The sequence below is a fragment of the Balaenoptera musculus genome, chromosome 4, assembly GCF_009873245.2.
Source record: "Balaenoptera musculus isolate JJ_BM4_2016_0621 chromosome 4, mBalMus1.pri.v3, whole genome shotgun sequence".
NCBI classification, from domain to species: domain Eukaryota; kingdom Metazoa; phylum Chordata; class Mammalia; order Artiodactyla; family Balaenopteridae; genus Balaenoptera; species Balaenoptera musculus.
The window spans coordinates 8,900,092-8,921,829 of NC_045788.1; the positions used below are offsets into that span (position 1 = coordinate 8,900,092).

At 42.8% G+C, this 21,738-nt stretch overlaps 1 pseudogene; it reads right to left on the reverse strand.

Annotated features, from left to right (window-relative positions):
* Positions 1-531: 531 nt before the first annotated feature.
* LOC118894490 lies at positions 532-19,922 on the reverse strand (annotated as a pseudogene).
* Positions 19,923-21,738: the final 1,816 nt, after the last annotated feature.

Sequence of the window (21,738 nt, forward strand, 5' to 3'; positions counted from 1 at the left end):
CTTTCTATTTTATTAGATTAAAAAACACAAACAAGGGCTTCCCTGGTGGCGCAGTGGTTGAGAATCTGCCTGCCAATGCAGGGGACACGGGTTCGAGCCCTGGTCTGGGAGGATCCCGCATGCCGCGGAGCAGCTGGGCCCGTGAGCCACAATTACTGAGCCTGCGCGTCTGGAGCCTGTGCTCCGCAACAAGAGAGCCGCGACAGTGAGAGGCCCGCGCAACGCGATGAAGAATGGTCCCCGCTTGCCACAACTAGAGAAAGCCCTCGCACAGAAACGAAGACCCAACACAGCAATCAATCAATCAATCAATAAAATAAATAAATAAATAAGAACGTGAATTTCAAAAAAAAAAAAAAAAAACACAAACAAAACCAGTAGGAACTAAGGGAAAAGATGGGGAAAGAAATACAGGAAAGGGCTGGACAAAAATCAGAGATGACAGGAGAAGCGGAAGGTGAGGGGGTGGGGGGAGACATTAAGAGCCCCAAGTCAGAGCAGGAAAGAGGTTTCTGAGAACAAGACATCGCTTCATTTGATGACAATTTTCTGGCGCATGGCTCAGGGCCCAGAGCCTCAGAGGGGCTCAGGAGGTGATGGACCAGGTTCCCAGGGCTGAGGCAGTGGGCAGAAGCCCACGGACAGTGATATACTTTTTGTAGGCCTCAGGGATGATCTTGAAGCTGGAGCAGTGGCGTGGCGGATGTCTGTAACAGGGTCCTGGTTTAGGGCCGGGTGATCGGTCACTGGGCAGACCTCTCCAACAGGGACCTTTGGGGACCGCCCTTGGAGGAACCATTCCTCAACTGTCCCCTCATCCCTAAAATTCAAAGCTATCCAGAAGGCCATTTAAAACATAGATTTACATTTATTTTCATTAACAGTGAAATTCATCCTATATATATGTATATATATATATGGGTGTGTATATGTATATGTGTGTGTGTCCCTAAAAGTGATGAAGGCACGTGGAACGCAAGCAGGAGGGATGACGGGTCCAGGGCCGGCATCGGGAGTCCCTGAAGAAGCTGTGGGAGCAGGATCAAGTCCTTCTACGTCGACTTCCTTTTCTTTAGGGCCTGGCTCCCCAACAAGTGGCACTGTCACTGAATGGGAGGTGGCGATGGACCCCGGGCACTTCCGCTTCTTGGGAATCTGCTTCTTTCCGTCAGCCTCGGGCCACTCGTGTGTCTCCAGTGAATGTCAGTCAAGCTCCTCTGTGACTTTGGCCTCCACTCCCAGTGGGGCCCCTCTCGCCCCCGTGACCGGCCCTGCTTCTCCTGTACCTGAAGGAATGTGGTGTGTGCACAGCTGTAGATGGACACAGGAACTTCCCATGGCCAGAGGCACTGTCCTGTAGCTCTGGCGGGAGCAGTGCCTTCTCTTCTCGGCTTTTCTGAGCGCCACCAGCCCAGGTGCTGCTGACATTTTGAGGCCTCAAGCTCCTGAGAGGCTCCTTATCCTCCTATTTTTTTTTTTTTAATAAATTTATTTATTTTATTTATTTATTTTTTGGCTGCTTTGGGTCTTTGTTGCTGTGCACGGGCTTTCTCTAGTTGCGGCGAGCGGGGGCTACTCTTCGTTGTGGTGCACGGGCTTCTCATTGCGGTGGCTTCTCTTGTTGCGGAGCACGGGTTCTAGGTGTGCGGGCTTCAGTAGTTGTGGCTCACAGGCTCAGTAGTTGTGGCGCACGGGGTTAGTTGCTCCGCGGCATGTGGGATCTTCCCGGACCAGGGCTCGAACCCGTGTCCCCTCCATTGGCAGGCGGATTCTTAACCACCGCGCCTCCAGGGAAGCCCTTCTTATCCTCCTTGATGGCAGCTCCATGCTTCCTTCTCGGCTATTCTCCATCACCGGAGTGTTCAGTCCCCTTCTCCACGTCAAAGTCAGAGTCTACTGCATCCTCTGTGTCTGACTGGTCCCCTTGGTCCTCATCATCTCCTGAGTCCTCTGTGAAACCCCATAAGCTATCCGGTAGAGTTCATCCTCCCCCCTTGCCCTCAGGAGCCCAGAGAGCTGGCGCCCTGAGGTCTTCTGAGGGCCCGGCCCCCCAAACTCCAACTGCTCGTGGACCCTGCACCTCCCCCAGCCACTGCTCACACAGCATGGTCCTCGGAGCTCAGAGCCCACACCACTACCTGCAGGCCGCCGGCAGCCTGGAAATTATTTTTAAATAGAGAATTGGGACAAATTACACAGTGTTATGAGTTTGATATATAATGAAAGCATCCCTATTTCTATTTTACCAAGTCTCAGCATATGGTTTTTGCTTGGTTGTGTTTCAATAATAAAATACTTGAAGAATTTCTTTTTTTTTTCAAACCGTCAAAGGTAAAATATAGGCATGAGATATATTCTCAGCAGTAAATTACTTCTTTAATGGTAAAGCTGTGTAAGTAATGGGGCCACTCCTTTTACCAACTGTTTTAAAGGATTTTGGCTAAGATTACTGAGGCAGATCATATGTGACATTCATTCACCCTGCTCTACACAGGCAAGCACAGAACACCATCAGTGCGGTTAATTTAAGTTTACTTTTTTTAATCTTTAAAATATGGTTGACTCTTTAGGAACAAATTGAAATGGAAAGTAACCATGAACATATTTTCTACAACGCAGAGATATGCTTATGGCAAAGTACTCAAAAGGGCTAAAAACATATATTTACAGAAAGACAAGTGTTCCAGACATGCTAAGCTTTTCTATGATGACAAGCAGGCTATCAATAACATGCTACCTATCAAGTATTTTTTAAATGACAATAACAATAGCATTAATAACACAATCTGTCTCTTCAAGGTTGAAGTAATGTTTTAATAGTAAATAAGAAGGACTACCTTTTCTTCTGAAAAAGAAGAAAAGAGAGAAACTCAGGCTACTGACAGAGCACATTGGAAAAGGATATATAGAAAGATGTCCATTGTTATGTAATTTGGATACAAAACTAGATTAGTAAATATATCATCTATTTTTTAAAATCTCATATCAGCACATTCTAAAACCTTGGAAATAAGATTTTTGTAACCAGTTTTAACTCTTCCAAACAAAGAATTTCAGTGGAATTTTGATAACAATGAAAAATGGTAAAACCTATTTATCTCTTTGCAAGAACAACTGATTGACAACAGAGAAGATAGAAACCTACTAGCCACATTTTAACAAAAGCCTTTCCATAATAGGTGAATGGAATTTATTTAAAAGAGCCAATAAAGGAAATTTTTCCATTTGGATTTATGTGCCTTTGTGAGATATAGTCCTCAATTGCAAAAAACACTACAACAAAGTACTGAAAAAAAGTGAATTAAGAAAGACATTTAAATGGTTGTATCAGAAAAATTTTAAGTTTCAGGAAACAGTGAAGCATATTCAAATTTAACAGTAATTTCGGTGAGAGCAAAAAGACTTTTGTACCATTACTAATTAAAATTAAAATAAAACAATAATTGCATATTTCATCATGAGCTCAGCCTCTTTGGGTTATAATGGTATAGACTTTATGATATGCATAACAGGTATTGACACAGTAGTTTGTCTATAATTTGGAAATAAATAAATATACATACAGTGAGGATGTATACTGGATTTTTTTTTACTAATAGGGACCTGCAAATAAAACATTTTGGAAGGCCATGTGCCCTATGTCAGGGCTATTCAGTGTGTTCTGTGAACCCACCACATCAGTGTGACATGTGAGATCATTGGAAATGCAAATTATGAGACTCCATCCCAGACCTACTGAATCAGAATCTTTGGGTAGGGGGTTCAGGAATATGTGTTTTAACAAAACCTTCAAGTGATTCTCTGATGCACATCAGATCTGTTCAAGATCTTGCTCTTTCAGAGCTGCCTGTTGGATACTAAATTAAGGCCAAACTTCTCACCATATCATTCAAAGGCTCTCCAAATCCAGCCAAGCCTCCTTTAACAGTCTATTTCCATGACCCCCCACCATGTTAGATGTCCCAGGTGTTCTTGGGTGCCCCCTTCTTCCCTCCTCTCTGCCTCGTTTATGTTCTTTTCTTCACTGGATTCATACCAGCCCTTTTATGTCTGCTTAACCAAAATCTCCACAACCTTCAATACCTGCCTCAAAAGTAACCTATTCTAAGAAGATTTGCATGATTTTAGAAGAAGGGGAAAAACACTTACCTGCGTGTTCTCGCTCCCTTTTTTTTTTAATGCCCAGAGCATCTTGTTTGTTTATTTGCCCTGGCACTGACTGTGTTGCATCATGCATTATAGTCATGCAGGCACTTATCTCATTCCCTCTGTAGATTGCAGGCTCCTTGAGAGAGAGAGTTTATTCATCTTCCTTTATCCCCTAGTTTAGCACAGTCCTAGCAGACTCTCAATAGTTTGCTACAGAGTCGAAATAAAGTCCCATAACTGAGCTCTACCCACACCGTGGGCTTCCTTCATCATGCTGTTGGAGACATTGCCTCACCATGGAGAACCTGGATTTCCCATGGACTTTTCTGTATACACTGACTGTCTCTTGCCCTCATGTTGCATTTCTGAGCTGGAAGAGCCTTCCTTCTCACTTAGTCATGACTGGAGCTCAACACTGAGCCACAAATGATGATCAAAACCAAAAATGGTTATCATGTTTGAGGCTTACCAGTGTCAGACACTCTACCATGTATGACTATCTCCTTCTGCCCTGGCGATGACTCTATTTGGTGGGCATGTTACAACTCCCATTTTACCAGGTGAGGAGACTAAGATGCAGAGAGGCTAAGTATTAAGTAACTGGCTCAAGGTCACAGGGCTAACAGAGTGGTAGAGCCAGGACTGGAATCCAGGTTGGCTGGCTCCAGAGCCTTCAGAGTTAACCTCTCCATTACCCTACTAACCACAGAAGATAACATTGCTCCAGGGTCTTCCTTACATCATCTCCAAGTCACCAGTGCTCATAACCACATGAAAAAGCCATGTGCACTAGATTCAATCTCGATGACAATATAAAAACTATGATTTTACTATAAAATTTCGACTTAAATCTAGATCAAAGATATCTAAGTTACTCTTCATTTGGGCTATAATCTCATATTGCAAAACTTAAATGCTTAAAAAGAAAGCTTTGTCTAATTTTAGATTACTAGCTCAAATAAAGCACAGAGTTAATACTACTTTTCCTCTAAAGTAATCAGTACAAAGAGTCCTTTTCTTCTTATAGTAAAATATGTCATAGAACTCGAACTAGTAGGCAATCACTATCTTTTCTTCATAAGAAAAAAAAAGCCTTTGAAATATGTACCATAACCTCTGAAAAATACAATCATCTTCCCTAAGAATTGAGGCATTTTTTTTCTGACAAAAAAGATGGGCAATTGATCTATAGTTCTTTTCTTCCTCAAAAAATTATTGTATATTGTGTAATGATCATTATAATTAAAAATTAAGATGGCTTGCAATAATTTCACCATTATTTGATTCAAAATCTTTATAAAATATTGGCATTTTCCAACATTTATTTTTCCTGTCTATGTTCCACTTAAGGCCAAATTTTCAAACCCAGCTGCCAAATTACACATATAATTACTGCATTTGCGCACAAAAATGTGATAATTGCTTACACAATTTCAGAGGCCAGCTTGAGGCTCCTTTCCAAATTTGTTTTACATGTACAGTGTGGTGTATGTAGTTTTATATGAAAATGGGGGAAAGTAGAATTCATGTTTTGTCTGGGTGATACATGAAAATAGGTACAAAATAAAGCCTTTCTATAAATGTCTAGGTCTGTCTTCACATTTTCTCCCCATAGATCTTTATAAAAGAAAAGCCTTAAAGAGCAGCTCAAACTTGAGCTGGAGTTGGAGTCATGGCAATGGAAGGGGATGATGGCTGGTATAACGCCGTGAACAGAACAGATGCCTATTTTGTGGGTGGTTGACATGTTGTCATGAGGTATTCATCTGTCTATGAACTGCCTCTGTCAACCTGGCTAAGAAAAGATAAAGATGATACAAGGCCCACAAATGTACAGTCAGCCAAGACAACACCAACCTCAGTAGAGCAGAGTGGCTGAGCACTGGAGACTGGGGGTTTACCCTTCCAGCTTTGCCTGATGGTTGACATAATGTTTGGCAAATATCCACCATGGACATAGCTCACAATGGGTACTCTTAGTGGAAGGTTTGGTTCAAGAGAAAGAAAAGAAACAAGGTCTAGGTAGTCATACACATTAGTGAAATGATCTGAGATACTTTTGTTTCTGCACAAATAGGATAGAAAATTATGCCCAATTCCACATAAGCTAATACCTAGGCTCCAAAAATATACTTGCCAAGCTCAAGGACTATGAATCTGATCTCTGACTAGCAGACATCTGACTGTGGAACTTACCAGAAGCAATTAGGCCAGAAGTCCACTAAACAATGAAAGAAGCTCTATTGTCAAAGAAACCCTCAGAAAGATCATCCTCCCCAAGGCCCACCTGAAATCATCATAACATGTCTTGAGCACTTGATGTATGTGAAGCAATGTTCTAAGCATTTTGCATGCCTTCATTCTCTCTTTACATGCTTTCTAATTCTAAAAGACGAGGACTATTATTAACTTCATTTTGCATCTGAGGACACTGAAGCACAAAGAGTTTAAGAAATTTGCCCAAGTTCAGACAATTAGAAAGTAGAAAAGCCAGTTATTAGAACCCAGGCATTCTGACTCCAAAGCCTTTACTTTTAACCCCAATACCATGTTGCTTATCGGATAAAGCCAAGGAAAATAATGGACAAGGGATAGCCTCCCAAAGAGAAGACCCTGGGCAGCCAACATGGTCCTCCATAGAATTCACTATTAGAATGCAGTTCTCACCATTTCTGTCCAGCAGGAATGATATCATTGTGGACTAATGGCTATTATGTGTTGTTTCTCATTCTTCACTTTTCCAGTTATCCTATTCTTTCTTCATCATGGGGTTTCTATGGGTTGTGTTGTATATGGGTAACATATTATTACTAATAGTCTTATACCAGTAGACTATGAGAAGTTTCACCCAGATGTGATGGAGTGGACCCCACCTCACCCAAAAAATCAAAACTTGGAGCTAATGCACCAAATCTTTGGGTTGTCTCTCCTGGGGAAACAAGGATGTTTCTGAGAGGATGAATGGAAAGAAGGGTATGCCTGGGTGCTGGGTAGCCAGTGGACATTCACTGATAACTTAACCAGGATCCACTCCCCCTTTCCAGGTTCATGGGCTCCTCATACCATTCATGGGCTTTGGGAGCCATAAATTTCATCTCCAGTCACAGAAGTGAGTGAGTCCTGATTAATGCCCACATCAGAATAATCCCACTCCACCTCCACATCAACCTGGACATGACAATTGGTTTAGGAATGATCAGTAATCCAACTGTAAACCAATCAGTACGTAGCATCGATTCACCATCATTGGTTCAGTTCAGTCCAAACAATGCAAAGAACAAGGTTTTTGTTCACTGGTTAGGGGTAAAGGTACCTTCTCCTCTATCCGGATGTGAAAGTGGAAACATGTCACCTTGATGACCACTGGCAGCCACCTTACAACCACAAAGAAAGTCAGTCATGGAATAAAGCTAGAACTGGATAGTAGAGTGAAAGAGGGAAGAAAAAACACTAAAACTAGGTCTTTGATAATATCACTGAACTGAATCAACCAATAGTGAAACTCACCCAACTCCTGAACTTCCAATTACATGAGCCAATAAGTCTCCTTTTCTACTTAAGCCAGTCTGAGTTTTGTTTTCTGCTAATTGATGTATCTTCTAAGGTTATTTGCATAGTTTTCAGAAATAATAGCCTAGAAAGATCTGATTTCTCTGTAGCCTCCTAAGAAGTTTAGGCTGATACCTGGAATATCTGCTCCAATTCCAGTGGTGCAGACTTCTTGTACCATGAATTCAACAAGTTCTAACTGGTTTAAGGAGGCTCTAAGGCAGTGTACAACAGTGGAAAACACATAGGACTTGGTTGAGCTCAAATCCCAGCTCTTTCACTTACTAGTTGGATCAGGTGACCATAAAATTTATTATCCAAATCAGGATATTTGTGAATAAAAGGGAGTGTTTAAATAATGTCTCTGGAAAACAGTCATAAACTGGAATAGTGCCAAGAAAATAGGTGCGAACTGTCCATCTATATCTGGGTTGCTTTGGACAAATCTTTGAGTGCCAATGCACATATCTGTAAAATGGGGCTAACGGTATTTGTCTCTCATGGTTGTTAGAGGATTCAAGGAGATACGACACATAACAGGTGTTGGGAGACAATTAAAAGACCATCGCACTTTTTTATTCTAAATGCTTCTATACTGATAATTGTTTAAAAAAAATTACGCATGGGAATTCCCTGGTGGTCCAGTGGTTAGGACTCGGGGCTTTCACTGCCGGGGCCCGGGTTCAATCCCTGGTCAGGGAACCAAGATCCCGCAAGCCACTCGGGACGACCCTAATTAATTAATTAATTAATTAATTAATTAATTAAACGTATTCACATATTTACTGGGTGATTTTAGAGATTTTTCTTTAGACTATAAATATTAATGAAAAGAAGTGAATACAAATAAGAATCTATGGCTTCCCTGGTAGCACAATGGTTGAGAATCTGCCTGCCAATGCAGGGGACACGGGTTCGAGCCCGGGTCTGGGAAGATCCCACATGCCACAGAGCAACGGGGCCCGTGAGCCACAATTACTGAGCCTGCGCGTCTGGAGCCTGTGGTCCGCAACAAGAGAGGCTGCGATAGTGACAGGCCCCACATACCACGATGAAGAGTGGCCCCCACTTGCCACAATTAGAGAAAGCCCTCGCACAGAAACAAAGACCCAACACAGCCATAAATAAATAAATAAACAAATACTTTTTAAAAAATGCAATTTAGAAAGCGCCTTTAAAAAAAAAAAAAATCTATGAAAACCTCACGAACTTTAATAACATGAAAACCAGGGCCAATTTTGCACATAGGTATGGTAGGTTACCACCCTTTAGACAACTTTCAGGGGTGCAGGAAAATTCCCCTTCCTCCCAATAAACTTTTACTGGTGATGCCTAAAATTCTCCAACTATTGAAAATGATTGGTCCTTACATTTCTACAGCATGCAACAGTTTAGAGTTTGCTATAGCATGAACTTACAAAGTAATCAGTCAGTCTCATAGCAGTGACTGTAGAGCTGGAAGCAAGCTCCTAAAGAAGCGACAACACAGGTTACCCTGTCTTGAGTTTTTTCACCCTCTTCCCAATATGCCCAATCCTGAACATTGCAGTCCTACAGACTTTCAAAGGATTTTGTCATTCTTATCCATTCTGTCGTCAATCCAAACTTTTCCTTGCTAGCATGTGAATGGATCTTACAAAGTCAAAAGAATTATTTTTCTGCACCCCCATTTGATCTTTACATCATGAATTTGAGGTCACATCAGTGTTAGCAAGACACTTCTCTGAGGCCTGAATGCGGAACATGTATCAGTCAGAAGCTACTCCAAAGGCAAAAACGACACCAGTTATTCAAACAGAAATTTTAATATATTTGTTAACTGACTAAAAGTTAGAAAGAACTCTAAGGTATCTTGGAGGTAACAACTTCGGGAAACAGCTACTGCCCCTAGGACTGAGGGAATAAAGAGAAGAGACTGAAATTATTAAAACTCAAATTATTAAAACTGACTTCGAAAAGGGGCTCCATGGAATTGAAGCTTAGGCCTCGGAGGAGGGGGCACTGCTCACCTGTTCCTGGTGTCCCTGAGTTCAGAGGAGGGTCCTGGTGGCTGGGACCCAGACTTCTGAGGAGGGCACTCCAGCCAAGTGGCCCTGGCATCTCTGAAAAGAGCACAGTGAATGTTTTGTAAGTGCTAGAGAAATGGCAAACTAGATTCCAATGCTGCTCTAGGAAGGAATTGCCCCTACCTGGGTGAACAAGCATGGCTGGGGTTACAGTCACAGGAACAGGAAGGACCTTGCAGTCTTCCTCTAGTGCCCCCTATTGACAGAGCCTACATGCAGTCAGTTTACAAAGCCGCATGTGTTTTGCAGAGCCCCAGCTTCAGGATCACAAAGCAAAGGACAGGTTTGGAGCTTAGAGATAATACCTTAATGACTAACACAGAACAGCAAATTTTTACTGTGTGGAGGAGGAACCCATAATCTGACTCTCAGGATAAAAATACCCAGCTCCTACAAGACATTTTCCATGCCTTCTACACCACCACCAATGAAAGTATTTTGAAAACTATGAAGTATCATTGAAAGAAAAGTGCTATAGTTATTATTTCTTCTGGAAGACAGATCTGAATAGACAATCCCTAACAGTTTGGATATCAAGAGCTGACTTGTTGACATCTTAGTGACCATTTTTGTCATATGAACTATTACCAGCCAGAGACATCATGGTATTTCTGTTCCTACAGAAATTGTGAGGATGCTTTTTTCCCCAAGAAGCATCTTAGACATTGTGATTATTCTCCGTAGATATTCATGGAGACATGATTTGAATATCTCTATTTTCTCAGGGAGCTGAAGGAGAGAATATTGATTATGGAATATTCTGAAAGGCACACAGTGTGTATAAAGCTAATAAAAAGGCACATTGAGGTCATGGTAGAATTTTCAAAGAGGTAATGATCATGGCTTCACTGTGCCTACCTGTTTGGCAATTCTTCTTTTGTATGAAGTGTCATTTATTATATTGTCTAGGTCTTTGTTGACTGAGTTTGGACAGATCTAACAAGACAGGAAAATCTGTATTCTTATACCAATTTTTGACAAACTTAATAGACATAAAATCCCTTCTGATGTCTTTCCTGGGGCAGTACAATGAGTGGTCAACCACGAACGTGTTCAGAAACTTCCTTTAACTGGCAAATTGGAAGACTGGCCTTAGACCAGGGCTTTGAACTCCAGTATTCCTAAAAGAGACCTGAAAGATACATATAACTTGAACACAGTTTGTTCTGGGAATCCCCTTCCGGATAAATGGGGGCAGAGCAGGGCAGAGAAGGAGAATGACAATTGTCTTAGGCTTTCAAAGGCCTTAAAGAGCCATAAAAGTTAGATAAAAAGACAAGAAAGAGGCAAGCTCTAAGGGTTAATCTAAACCCCTCCCCAGAATGGAGGGATAACGTCATGTGGTAAATGCAGCTCCAGCACTTAGCAGTCATATCATATCATATCAAATCATATCCTACATATGAGTTGTTCACAGAATGGAAACATATAATAAATGTCTGAAAATTAAGATGTTTTCATCACAGCCACTGCCTAAATGGCTCATGTTCGGTTGAGAGGTCACTAAAAATAACATAATAATTTAAAATGTGGTCTCTGGAACCATGCTGTCTAAATGCAAAACAAGGTACCTCTTATTAATTAGCTACACAATCATAGGCAAGTTACTTAACTACCTGTGCCTCAGGCTCTCATCTGTAAAATGAGGACAATAATATACCTACCTAAAATTAATTGGGGTAAATAAAGTGTCACCATAATACAATGGCTTAAAGATTATAGATATACGGACTTCCCTGGTGGTGCAGTGGTTAAGAATCCGCCTGCCAATGCAGGGGACACAGGTTCGAGCCCTGGTCCGGGAAGATCCCACATGCCGCGGAGCAACTAAGCCCGTGTGCCACAACTACTGAGCCTGCGCTCTAGAGCCTGCGATCCACAACTACTGAGCCCACGTGCCACAACTACTGAAGCCTGCACGCCTAGAGCCTGTGCTCCACAAGAGAAGCCACTGCAAAGAGAAACCAGCGCGCTGCAACAAAGAGTAGCCCCCGCTCAATGCAACTAGAGAAAGCCCGCGCACAGCAACGAAGACCCAACGCAGCCAAAAAATAAATTAATAAATTAATATATTAATTAATTAATTTTTTAAAAAAAGATTATAGATATATTATTAATATTATATTCACTGTGACTCTTATAACTAACCATGTTTCCATCTTTATATTGGTTGCCAGGGAACTCAGAGTCAAATTTATAATACTCTCTCAGCAACTACATAGTAATGACATAAGCATTTGTGTCATAACCAAATCTTTATCAGAATTCCATTCCCACTTTTACTCTTTACTTAATTTTCCAATCTCTGTATGTTTTTTTCCTGTATTGTTATAAATATCTTTATAGGTGTCCTCAGAATCATTTTGAAACACACACACACACGCATGCAAAAATAAATATTTTTATCTTTTTAAAGTTGTCCTCAGACTCCTTTTGTAACAATAAAGCATAAATTAAGTAAGTGATAGTGTTTTCCCAGACAAGACTATGAATTCCTCAAACACAAAGGACGCATTTATCTAACTAGCAAACATTCAAAAGTATGATAACACTCTCTATTGGTAAGGCTGAGGGAAAACAGGCAATTCAGTAATAGTTATCAAAACCACAAATTCATGAAACTACTGACTCAGCATTTTCTCATCTAGGCATTTATCCTACAGATATACTAGTACCCAGATAAAATGGCATATGTACAAAGTTACTCACTTCAGCCTTATTTCTAACAACAAGAGACTAGAAACAAAATAAATGTCCATTAATAAACAGCTGGGTAAAAAAATTATTTATTTCACTTCTCAAACATTTGTATAGATCTTTGGAATGCTCACAGTCTTGGACACTCAGCCTATGATGTCTGGTGATTAAATTGATCTGAACAGAGCCAGTAAGCATCAATCTTCATCCTACTTTACCACAATGCCTTATATTGCCAGGCCAGTTTTTTGCTGCCTATAAGGGTCATTGAGGGTAAATGAATTCCTAGTACACAGATAGCACATTGTTTTCATTTATGCATTCAGTCTCATATATTGCTTGTAGGAATGTAAGTTAAACTCTTACAGAAGGCACTGGTGCATTATATTCCAATGCAGAACCTTAGAAAGAGACTTGGACTACTAAGAGACTTGGCCAGACACTCTGTCTTTCTTCCAATATCTGAGCATTTTACATAACACAATCAAAAATAACGACCACCACAACACTCCACACACTGTGATAAACCAAAACCAATAGGCTCATTGTATTAGTTTTCTATTGCTGCATAACAAATTACCCCCAAACTTAGCAGCTTACAACAATAAACACTTATCCTCTCACATAGTTTCTTGGGTCAGAGATCCAGGAGGGGCTTAGATGAGTGGTTCAGCATCAGGGTCTCTCATGAGGTTGCAGTTAATGTCGTCGAAGGCTGCAGTCATCCGAAGGCTTAACTGAGGCGGGAGGATCTGCCTTCAAGGTGGCTCACTCATGCCTGACAAGTTAGTGCTGGTAGGAGGTCTCAGTTTCTCACCACATGGACCCTCCCATAGGGGTTCCTTGAGTGTCCCCATGACACGACAGCTGGCTTCCCCCAGAGAAAGTGATCCAAGAACAAGCAAGGTGGAAGTTGCAATGCCTTTAATGACTTCATTTCGAAAGCTACACACCATCTCTTCTCCCACATCCTGTTCTTTAGAACCAATTCAATGTCTGGCCCACAATCAAGTAAAGAATTAGGCTCTCCCTTTTGAAGGGATAGTTCCAAAGAATTTGTAGACCTATTTTAAAACCATCAAGATCATCTCGTATGCTTCTAGTCCCCCAAATAAAAAATCCTTGAGTATTTCCTGTAAACTCTGCAACAAAAACAATTTATCCCCAACTTTGACTAAACTGGTGTCTGAAGATGCATCATGACCTTGGTGGATATGATAATCATGTGAGCAAGTTGCTGTTTTCACCATGAATAGATTAATTTTCCAGTTTTTCCTTAAATACTAGTTATGTTTTTGATAGACCAATGAGTCTTTCTGAAGTCTGGCTCCTTTGCACTCTTTGCAAGTGAATTTCTCTAAATACCTCTGAGCATCTCTTTGATAATGTCTGAGTAGGACCTCCTACCTTACTCTCTTCCATCCAACCTCACAGAGGAAGAATATTGTAGAAAAATGGGAAATAAACTTGCCCAAGCAAGATCAGAGAGCAGCAGGAGCACACCAAGGGGGAATCATCATGTGTTTCTACTTGCTGTCTTACACTTCTGCCATTGCTGTGAGAAACACTTTCCCCAGGTAGGTCCTGCTCCATCAGCCTGGGTCCCAGAATGAAAATGCATTGAACAGAGCCATCCCAGGAATCTGCAGACCTGAAGCGTGAAGCAGAGAAGTCCAGCCAACACTCAGACTCTTGAAGAAAAATAAATATTTATTTTAAGACATCATATTTTGATATAATTTGTTAGGCAGCATAAGCTAGCTGATACACCCAGTTTTATTGAAATGACCACTCCCACACCAATCATCTGTGACCAGCAAGTGTGACCATGAAAGAAAACTACATCTTCTGCACATGTTTGAAAGAGAAGGGGGAAATTGTTCTCCGAAGAAGGTTTTGGCAGGGAGTGGGGAGAGTGCCGGGCACACAGATCAATAGAGATGCACCAGAGTCTGGAATTCCCTAACCTCCATCTGTGTTCTCATTCTTTTATTCAACAAGCATTCTATCCAGTGAATTCTTTATTTTTTTTTTTCTCACTTAAAACTCTTCTGCTACATTTAACAAAAATGCCTTTCTTGAGTTGGTGTGATTCAAAAGAAGACTGAGAAAGAAGAAGACTGGTTTCAAGCAAAGGCTCAGCAGCATGCATGGGAAAGTGGAACCAAGAGGTGAGGTGTATGTTGGAGAGGATAGAAACCAAAGAGGCTGGGGTAAGTGATGGATTGTATGCAAACACCTGACCCTGACCCAAGGAAGTACACGTGTGGCTGGTCTAGTCTTTCTCGCCTCGGCTGCATCCTGGGGAGCACACTGGCAGGGTTCTTTGAGGAAGAGTGTTGGCAAAGCCATTGAAAATGGTGCCGGGAGAAAGCCAGAGAACGGAGAGGCACAAAATGACAGCCATCGTGGCATTTTCCCTTGTTCCTATAAACCACATTTCTGTCATTCCTTCTTTCTTGCCCCGCACACCACCGCCAACAGAAGTACTTGGAAGTTACAAAATGAATATTTGAAGCCCCCATTAGTGCTATCCCTCAGTTATTAGAGTAGCTTGTTCTTTAAACTAGAACTTTCCTGTAACATATCCCTGATCATTTGGGGCTTTGATTCCTCTATTTGAAGGGTGTCACATGTCCTGTCAAAATAACTTCTTATAGCTCCCTAACAACTGTGGGTGGCCTGTGATCACCTTGTCAAAGTGTCTTTTACACCCAGAGCTGGTTGCCAGATTCCACGTGACTTACTTGCTGGCTCCCCCTCCCTGCAACTTATGCTCCAAATATCATCTCCTTCCTCGTTTTTTTGTTTGTTTGTTTTTGTATTGTTTGTTTGTTTGTTTGTTTTGCTGGCAGTTGCTGGGGCCGAACAGCAATTTGCAGTTATTTATGCAGCTTAAACCCTATTGTCAACATCCTTATCCTCAATACACAACCATTCCAGGGGTGTGAGCTGAGCTTTTCAGGTGTCACCATGAGAAGGGGAGGGAGATGGGCTGAGGTTCACAGAAGCAAGGCTTCCTGGGGTCCTCAGCCAAAGCACATATTGTTGCCGAGCTGCTTTTTCTCCTTCTCACCTCTATTTGGGGTGGATTTTCATTTGGAATTATAAACAGATCACAGCTTGCTGTTTGTTTGCTATTGTCAGGTCAGACCCAGCACTCAGGGAGAGGGTGGTATCACAGAATTTTCTTGGCCATTTAACAGGGCGGATGGAATTTGCCTGCATTTGTATAGCTCCTTCTCTCCCGGACTCTCAAAGGCCTCCTCAAACAGAAATTAATCCTCTCCAACGTCAGGTGTGGATGGAACATTGTCCCCTTCCTCCCTCAAGCCCATTTCAGAGGGTATAGTTCAAGGAGAACAGATGAAAGCAAATAGGAGGAGGGGGATGAAGGCTGACACTTCCTTAGAGAACTGCAGGTGTGGCCTTTGCGCTGCTTACACAGAAGTACCCCTGGGTGGACATCTTTCCAAAAGGCATGCTTCCGTCTACACTGATGCAGTCCCGTGCCAGGGCACAGCTCGGTGAGTAGACTATGAACTGGATTAGGCACCCTCGTCCCCTCAGCCAAGCATTTTCGTACATGGCACAACTGTACAGGTCAGCCCTGAGTTCTTACACCCAATGAAGTGAATTCGGTTTTTGTACTTAGGGTGAGAATTTTGTCCCAGAAATTCACTATATCCCCATTGCACTGTTGACCAATTGAAGAGACCATCAGTGCCTTAACATCTAAGTTGAAAATTACTGTTCAGAGACCTCTAGGAGTTTTTGCAAGCGTCATCTCATTTATTCAGTAAATATTTATTAAGCACTTCTGTACAAAGCACAAGCCCCCTCCAGGAGCCTAAAGCTCTTTGGAAAGACCACAAAAACTGCAATAAATCACTGTCACTGTGGTAGGCAGCTTCTGACACGGTCCCCAGTGATCCTCACCTCCTGGTATTAATGCGTTTGTGTGAGCTCCTCCCCTTGAAAATAGGCCAGACCTATGGCTAAAGGGTTCTAACACATTATAAAGAGCAGTCTATAGCAAAAGTGATGGTCTGTCGCTTCCCTGATAAGGTCACAAAAGGCTGACTTCCATCTTGCCAGCGTTCTCTCACTTGCTCACTCTGGTAGAGCAATCCACCATACTGTAGATGCTCTATGGGGAGACCCATATGGCAAAGATCCAAGGGCTCCAGCCAACGGCTTGTGAGGAACTGAGGCCTCAGTCCAACAACCCATGAAGAACTGAATTCTGCCAACAACCATGTGACTGAGCAAGGAATTGGATCCTTCCCAGTCAAGCCTTGATATTAACGCTACCTTGTGAGAGATCCCAAGCCAGACAGGACCCAGATGCCTCACCTACACAAACTGTGAAATAATGCACGTATGTTATTTTATTTGGGGGTAATTTTTTATGCAGCACAAAGCTATAATCACAGGGTGTCAGGCAGGACCGTGGTCATCTCCAGGCTCCACTTCCTTGAGTAGGGAAGGATTCACTTCCACATCCACTCACAAGATCGTTGACAGAATTCAGTTATTCAAAGGCTGTTGGACTGAGGGCCTCAGTTCCTTGCTGGCTGTTGGCTGGGGACCACCCTTAGGTCTTTACCACATTAGTCTATGGGCTAGCTCACAACATGGAAGTTGTCTCCTATCAGAGTGAGCAAAAGAGGGCAAGCAAGGCAGAAGCCAGGGTCTTTTTGTACCTAATCTCAGAAGTAACATCCCATCACGTTTGCCATTTTCTATGGGTTAGAAGCCCACACTCAAGGGGATGAGATTACACAAAGACAGGAACTCCAGGACGTGGAGCTCATGGGAGGCCATCTTTGAAGCAACCCACTGCGTCTTCTCTGTCATTTCCTCACCCCATCCCTTCCCCAGGCCCTCACAAGGCCTGGGAGATTCTCTCTGCCCCACTGTCTCTCCATTCTCCCATCACCATGTTAATTTGTACACAGCCTTTGCAACTATGTAGATTTTGGCCAAGCTTCCTAATGAGCCCACCTACCTTCTTTCTACTATCCCAACTGGTACTCGGAAAACTGATTACAATTTTCAAGACATCACATTGTATCATATAATTTTTCTATTTGAAAATGGTCACTGGTTCCCAAATTCCTCTTCTATCAGTAAAGACTTTTCTCAGTCTAACTCAATGTACTGTTCCAGTAACACTTTTCTTCCCACTCCCCTCCAACCATACAGGTATACTCATTGTCCCTAGATCACAGCCAGCCAATCTCCCTTTCCATGGCTTTGTGTGCTGTTCCCCTCCCTTAAATATTCTCCCCCTTCTCTCCAGCTATCTGAATTCTCCCCCAAATTTCATGACTCAGCTCAAGTCTGTCTCCTTGCTGAAGCTTTAAAACTTATGACAGAGTGTCTGGACATAGCTGGTCAAGTAATCTATGTGTTAGCGTAGTTTGGTTCATTCTGGAGCCAAATGGCCTCTTCCTCCTCCTGATTCTTGAATTACCCCTTACTCACTGAACCTCTGGTGTGACACTTATCACAGACTTCCATTAGTTTGCAGTTCAGTGGAAAAATAATAAGCTATCAATAGCTGCGTATTAATTGAGGGTGTGAAACAAGTTTGGAGAGAGTAGAATCTACCATCAACCTTGACCATAGTCACGATATGTTCTAGAGCTGTCCTATCAACCTTCATAGGATTCTATTGCTTATTATCCTGTTTTCAGGGATTCATCATTAGCCCAGAGACTGTACAACAATTTACATTCATAAGCATGAAATTCTTGGAGTTCTCAGACACTATTTCTTAGCTTCACCTATAATGTAGTGTAACAGTCTAACAGAAAACAAAAACTAATAATTAGTGTCACCTACTAAATACCCTAGATTATGTTGTTCTATCTAATCCTCACAACAACCCATTTTACAATAGAGAAAATGGAGACCCAGAGAAGTTAAGTAATTTGCCAAAGGTAAATTACTTTTGGTGACTGGTGAGACCAAGATTCCAACACCAATCTGACTGATTCCAAATCCCATGCAACTCCCTCTTCTGGACATCATAACTGGGAGATATGGCATGTTTAGGAGAAATCATATTTATTTTTCATGGTTATCGTTGAATGGAAGGCAGCCTATACCATTCTCCCTGAAATGATTTTATCGTCTTTTAGCAGCTGTGCCAATCCAATCTGTGCCTGTAGGAAAATCATCTTTCTCTACAACTCCAAATGAAATGAAGTACAGACTAGACAACCCACCAAGAAAATTTAATTGTAAAGAGGGATGGATGGTGGAATTTGATGGAATCATCCTATCCCACACCAGGTCCTCTAATGTCATATACTTATTGGTCTTGGAAAAAAACAAATAGTTTTTTTTTTTCCAGAAATAAGTTGCCTTCAGATCCTATCTTCTGAAAGAGCTTTTCTGGAGAGATACCAGCATAATATATTTTAAAAAACAAACACACAAATGTGTTTCCCAGAAATGGAAAGGGATATAAGGTACAGCTTCATTTCAAATTAGCAAACCTTATCCCAAAGATATCTAAGGTAGTAACTGCTTGATTAGTACTCTTTCCTGGGCTCTCCAGAGCCATCCATTCAGAGACTGTCAAATGACAGTGTCTAATGTTGACATTAGCTGAGACCATCCATCTGACAAAGCTGAGGGTGCAGAAAGAGTCAGGGGGATGCTAAAACTGGATTGATCGAGGTCTGGGAAACATCTGTCTGGGAACCATGAGTGTGGCCCGCGGACAGAGGGGGGCAGCAGAGAGCTGCTGGAGAGGTAGGCTCATCAGGGAGCTTCCAAGGGGGCAGGTGGTTCTGGTCACCATGGAGACCTTGGCTGGAACATCCTGCCCCAGGGTCAGTAACCCAGCTGAAGAATTAGTCCTGTTGAGATTCCTGGCTGGGATTCACACATAGGACACTCCATTTTCCACACTGTGGCCAGAGATCTTCATAAACCTGCCTCTGATCATGTCATTCTCCTGCTAAAAAGGCACTTTAATCAATCTTCCCATTGCTTAAAACAAGTTCTCAAGCTTTAGTGTGTATCAGCATGACTTGGAGGACGTGGTAAAACATAAATCACTAGGGCCCCACTCTCAGAATTTCTGATAGGCTAGGTCTGGGATGGGACCCGAGATTTTGCATCTCTCACAAGGTCCAGGTGATACTGATGTTGCTGGCCCCCAGTGGTCCAGGGACCACACCTTCAAACCACCAGCTTGGAAGATGCTGAGCTGCCATCCCCCTCCTGTCTAATTCCTCTTGCAACCACTCACTTCCACCCTCACACACTCTGCTCTACCTGGGGACTTCCTTCAGCTCCCCAAGGGAGCCGTGGCTCCCCACACCTCTTGGCCTGTTCACATCTGCCCTCTCCGCTGATACGCTCACCCTCCATCTCTTCACCTGGCTGATGCTTACTTGTCTTAGGTCCCTAGTTAGACGCCTCCTGCTTACGATCTGCCATAGCGCCCTGTGCTTCACCTCCTACACTGTGTTGCAAATAACCGTGTGTGTGTGTGTCTATCCTCCTTGTGAGAGCAGGGGCTCACCACCACACCTGCCACGCTCAATCCACCATCACCCCTCTCATCTGGATTCTCACAGTAACCGTGCTACATTTCTCTGACCATCTCCCTTTTCTGTTCTCGATGACTATTTCAAACAATCTTCATTCTCTTCAGATCTCTAACCTTCACACCTCCTCTATCACACTAGACAGATGGCCTTGCCTACTCCCTCAAGGAGAAAATAGAAGCCACCAAACAGAAACCTCGCAACTTCCCACCACCAAACTGACAAACCCACCAGCATCTGTACCCACCGCATCCCCCTGACCTCCTGTTACAACAGAGGAACTGCCTGTATTTTCTAAGCCTGTCTAAAGCCAGACTCTCCATCTATGCAGTGGTTTCCCCTCTCCTGCTACCTCAAAAACCCCCACTATCAACACACCTTCTCCACGTTTCTTCAACCTCTTCCTCTCCCCTGATTTTCTACCTGCTATTTTCAGAACTCGCTGACCTTTCTCTCCTATAAATAACCATCCTCCTTAGGCTCCATGTCACCCTGAAATTACTGTTTGCTCCTGCCCCTCCAATATGTCCTACTTCATGATTTCTGTTTCCTCATCTCCCATTCACGCCACACGCCATTTTTCCTCAGAAACTGTACTAAGGTTGTGAAGGAACTTTCTTTAGCGAATCCAAGGATGCTTTCAGTTCCCATCATCCTTGCCCCAGGTGACTCCTTCTTCCCCTAGCTTCCATGACATCCCAGCCAGGTCTTCTACCCATCTGCTCGTTCCTCCTGTAAATGCTGGTATTCTGTTGGGTAAATCCTAGGACCTCTTGTCTGAAGTCTGCCTGGATAACATGTCCATTACCATCAATTCAGTTACTACACACGTACCAACCACTCCCTTTACGGGAGAGGTCTCCAGCTCTCTGACATCCAGATTCAGAAAACAAATTGCCCATCCTATGTATTTTTCTTTGGTGTTCAGAAGTCCCTCATACTCAACTGAACTTATGATCTGCCCCCAAACATGCTCCATCTAGGTGCTTGTTATTGAAGGAAATGGCCCCAGGCACATGGTCTTGACACTTCCCTCTGTCTCCTACTCCCCGCTCACTAAATCCACAATTCCTCAATTCTACCAGACTCTCTCCCTCTCCCCCACAACCACAGCCCCAGCTACCATCCTCTCTCTCACAGCTACAGCCATCAGCCTCCTTGAAATATCTCTGGCCCCATCCAATCCATTTCTCCCACTTTGCTGGAGAGGTCCTTCTAAAAACAAATGTCACCTCTTTGTTTAAACCCCACGATGGGTATCCATCACTGGTGGGATACTTCAGTCTTGCTTTGACCCCACACCCCAGCCACCAATCATGCAGCCCGTACCCACCTCAGGGTCTTTACACATTCTCTTCTCTCTCTGGACTCCGGCTCTCACATCCATCCTTGCCTAGTAAACTCCCGTTCATCCTTTAGGGCTCAGCTTCAGGTTCTCTGAGGGAAGTTTCATCGACCTTCCACCAGCACCCACTACCCTCTCTGCCTACACACTCTCCCTGCATCTCTTCACCTGGCTGGATTAAGTTTACCAGTTAAGCGCTCTCACAGCACGCTGTACTTTGCCTTCATAGCACTCAGCACAGCTGTGGTCCATCAATTATTTGTGAAAATATTTTTTAATGCCTCTTTCTCTTCCTCTAAGGATCACACAGCCGAAGATCAAATCTTCCTTATTCTCTGCCGTATCTCCACTACCTTTTATG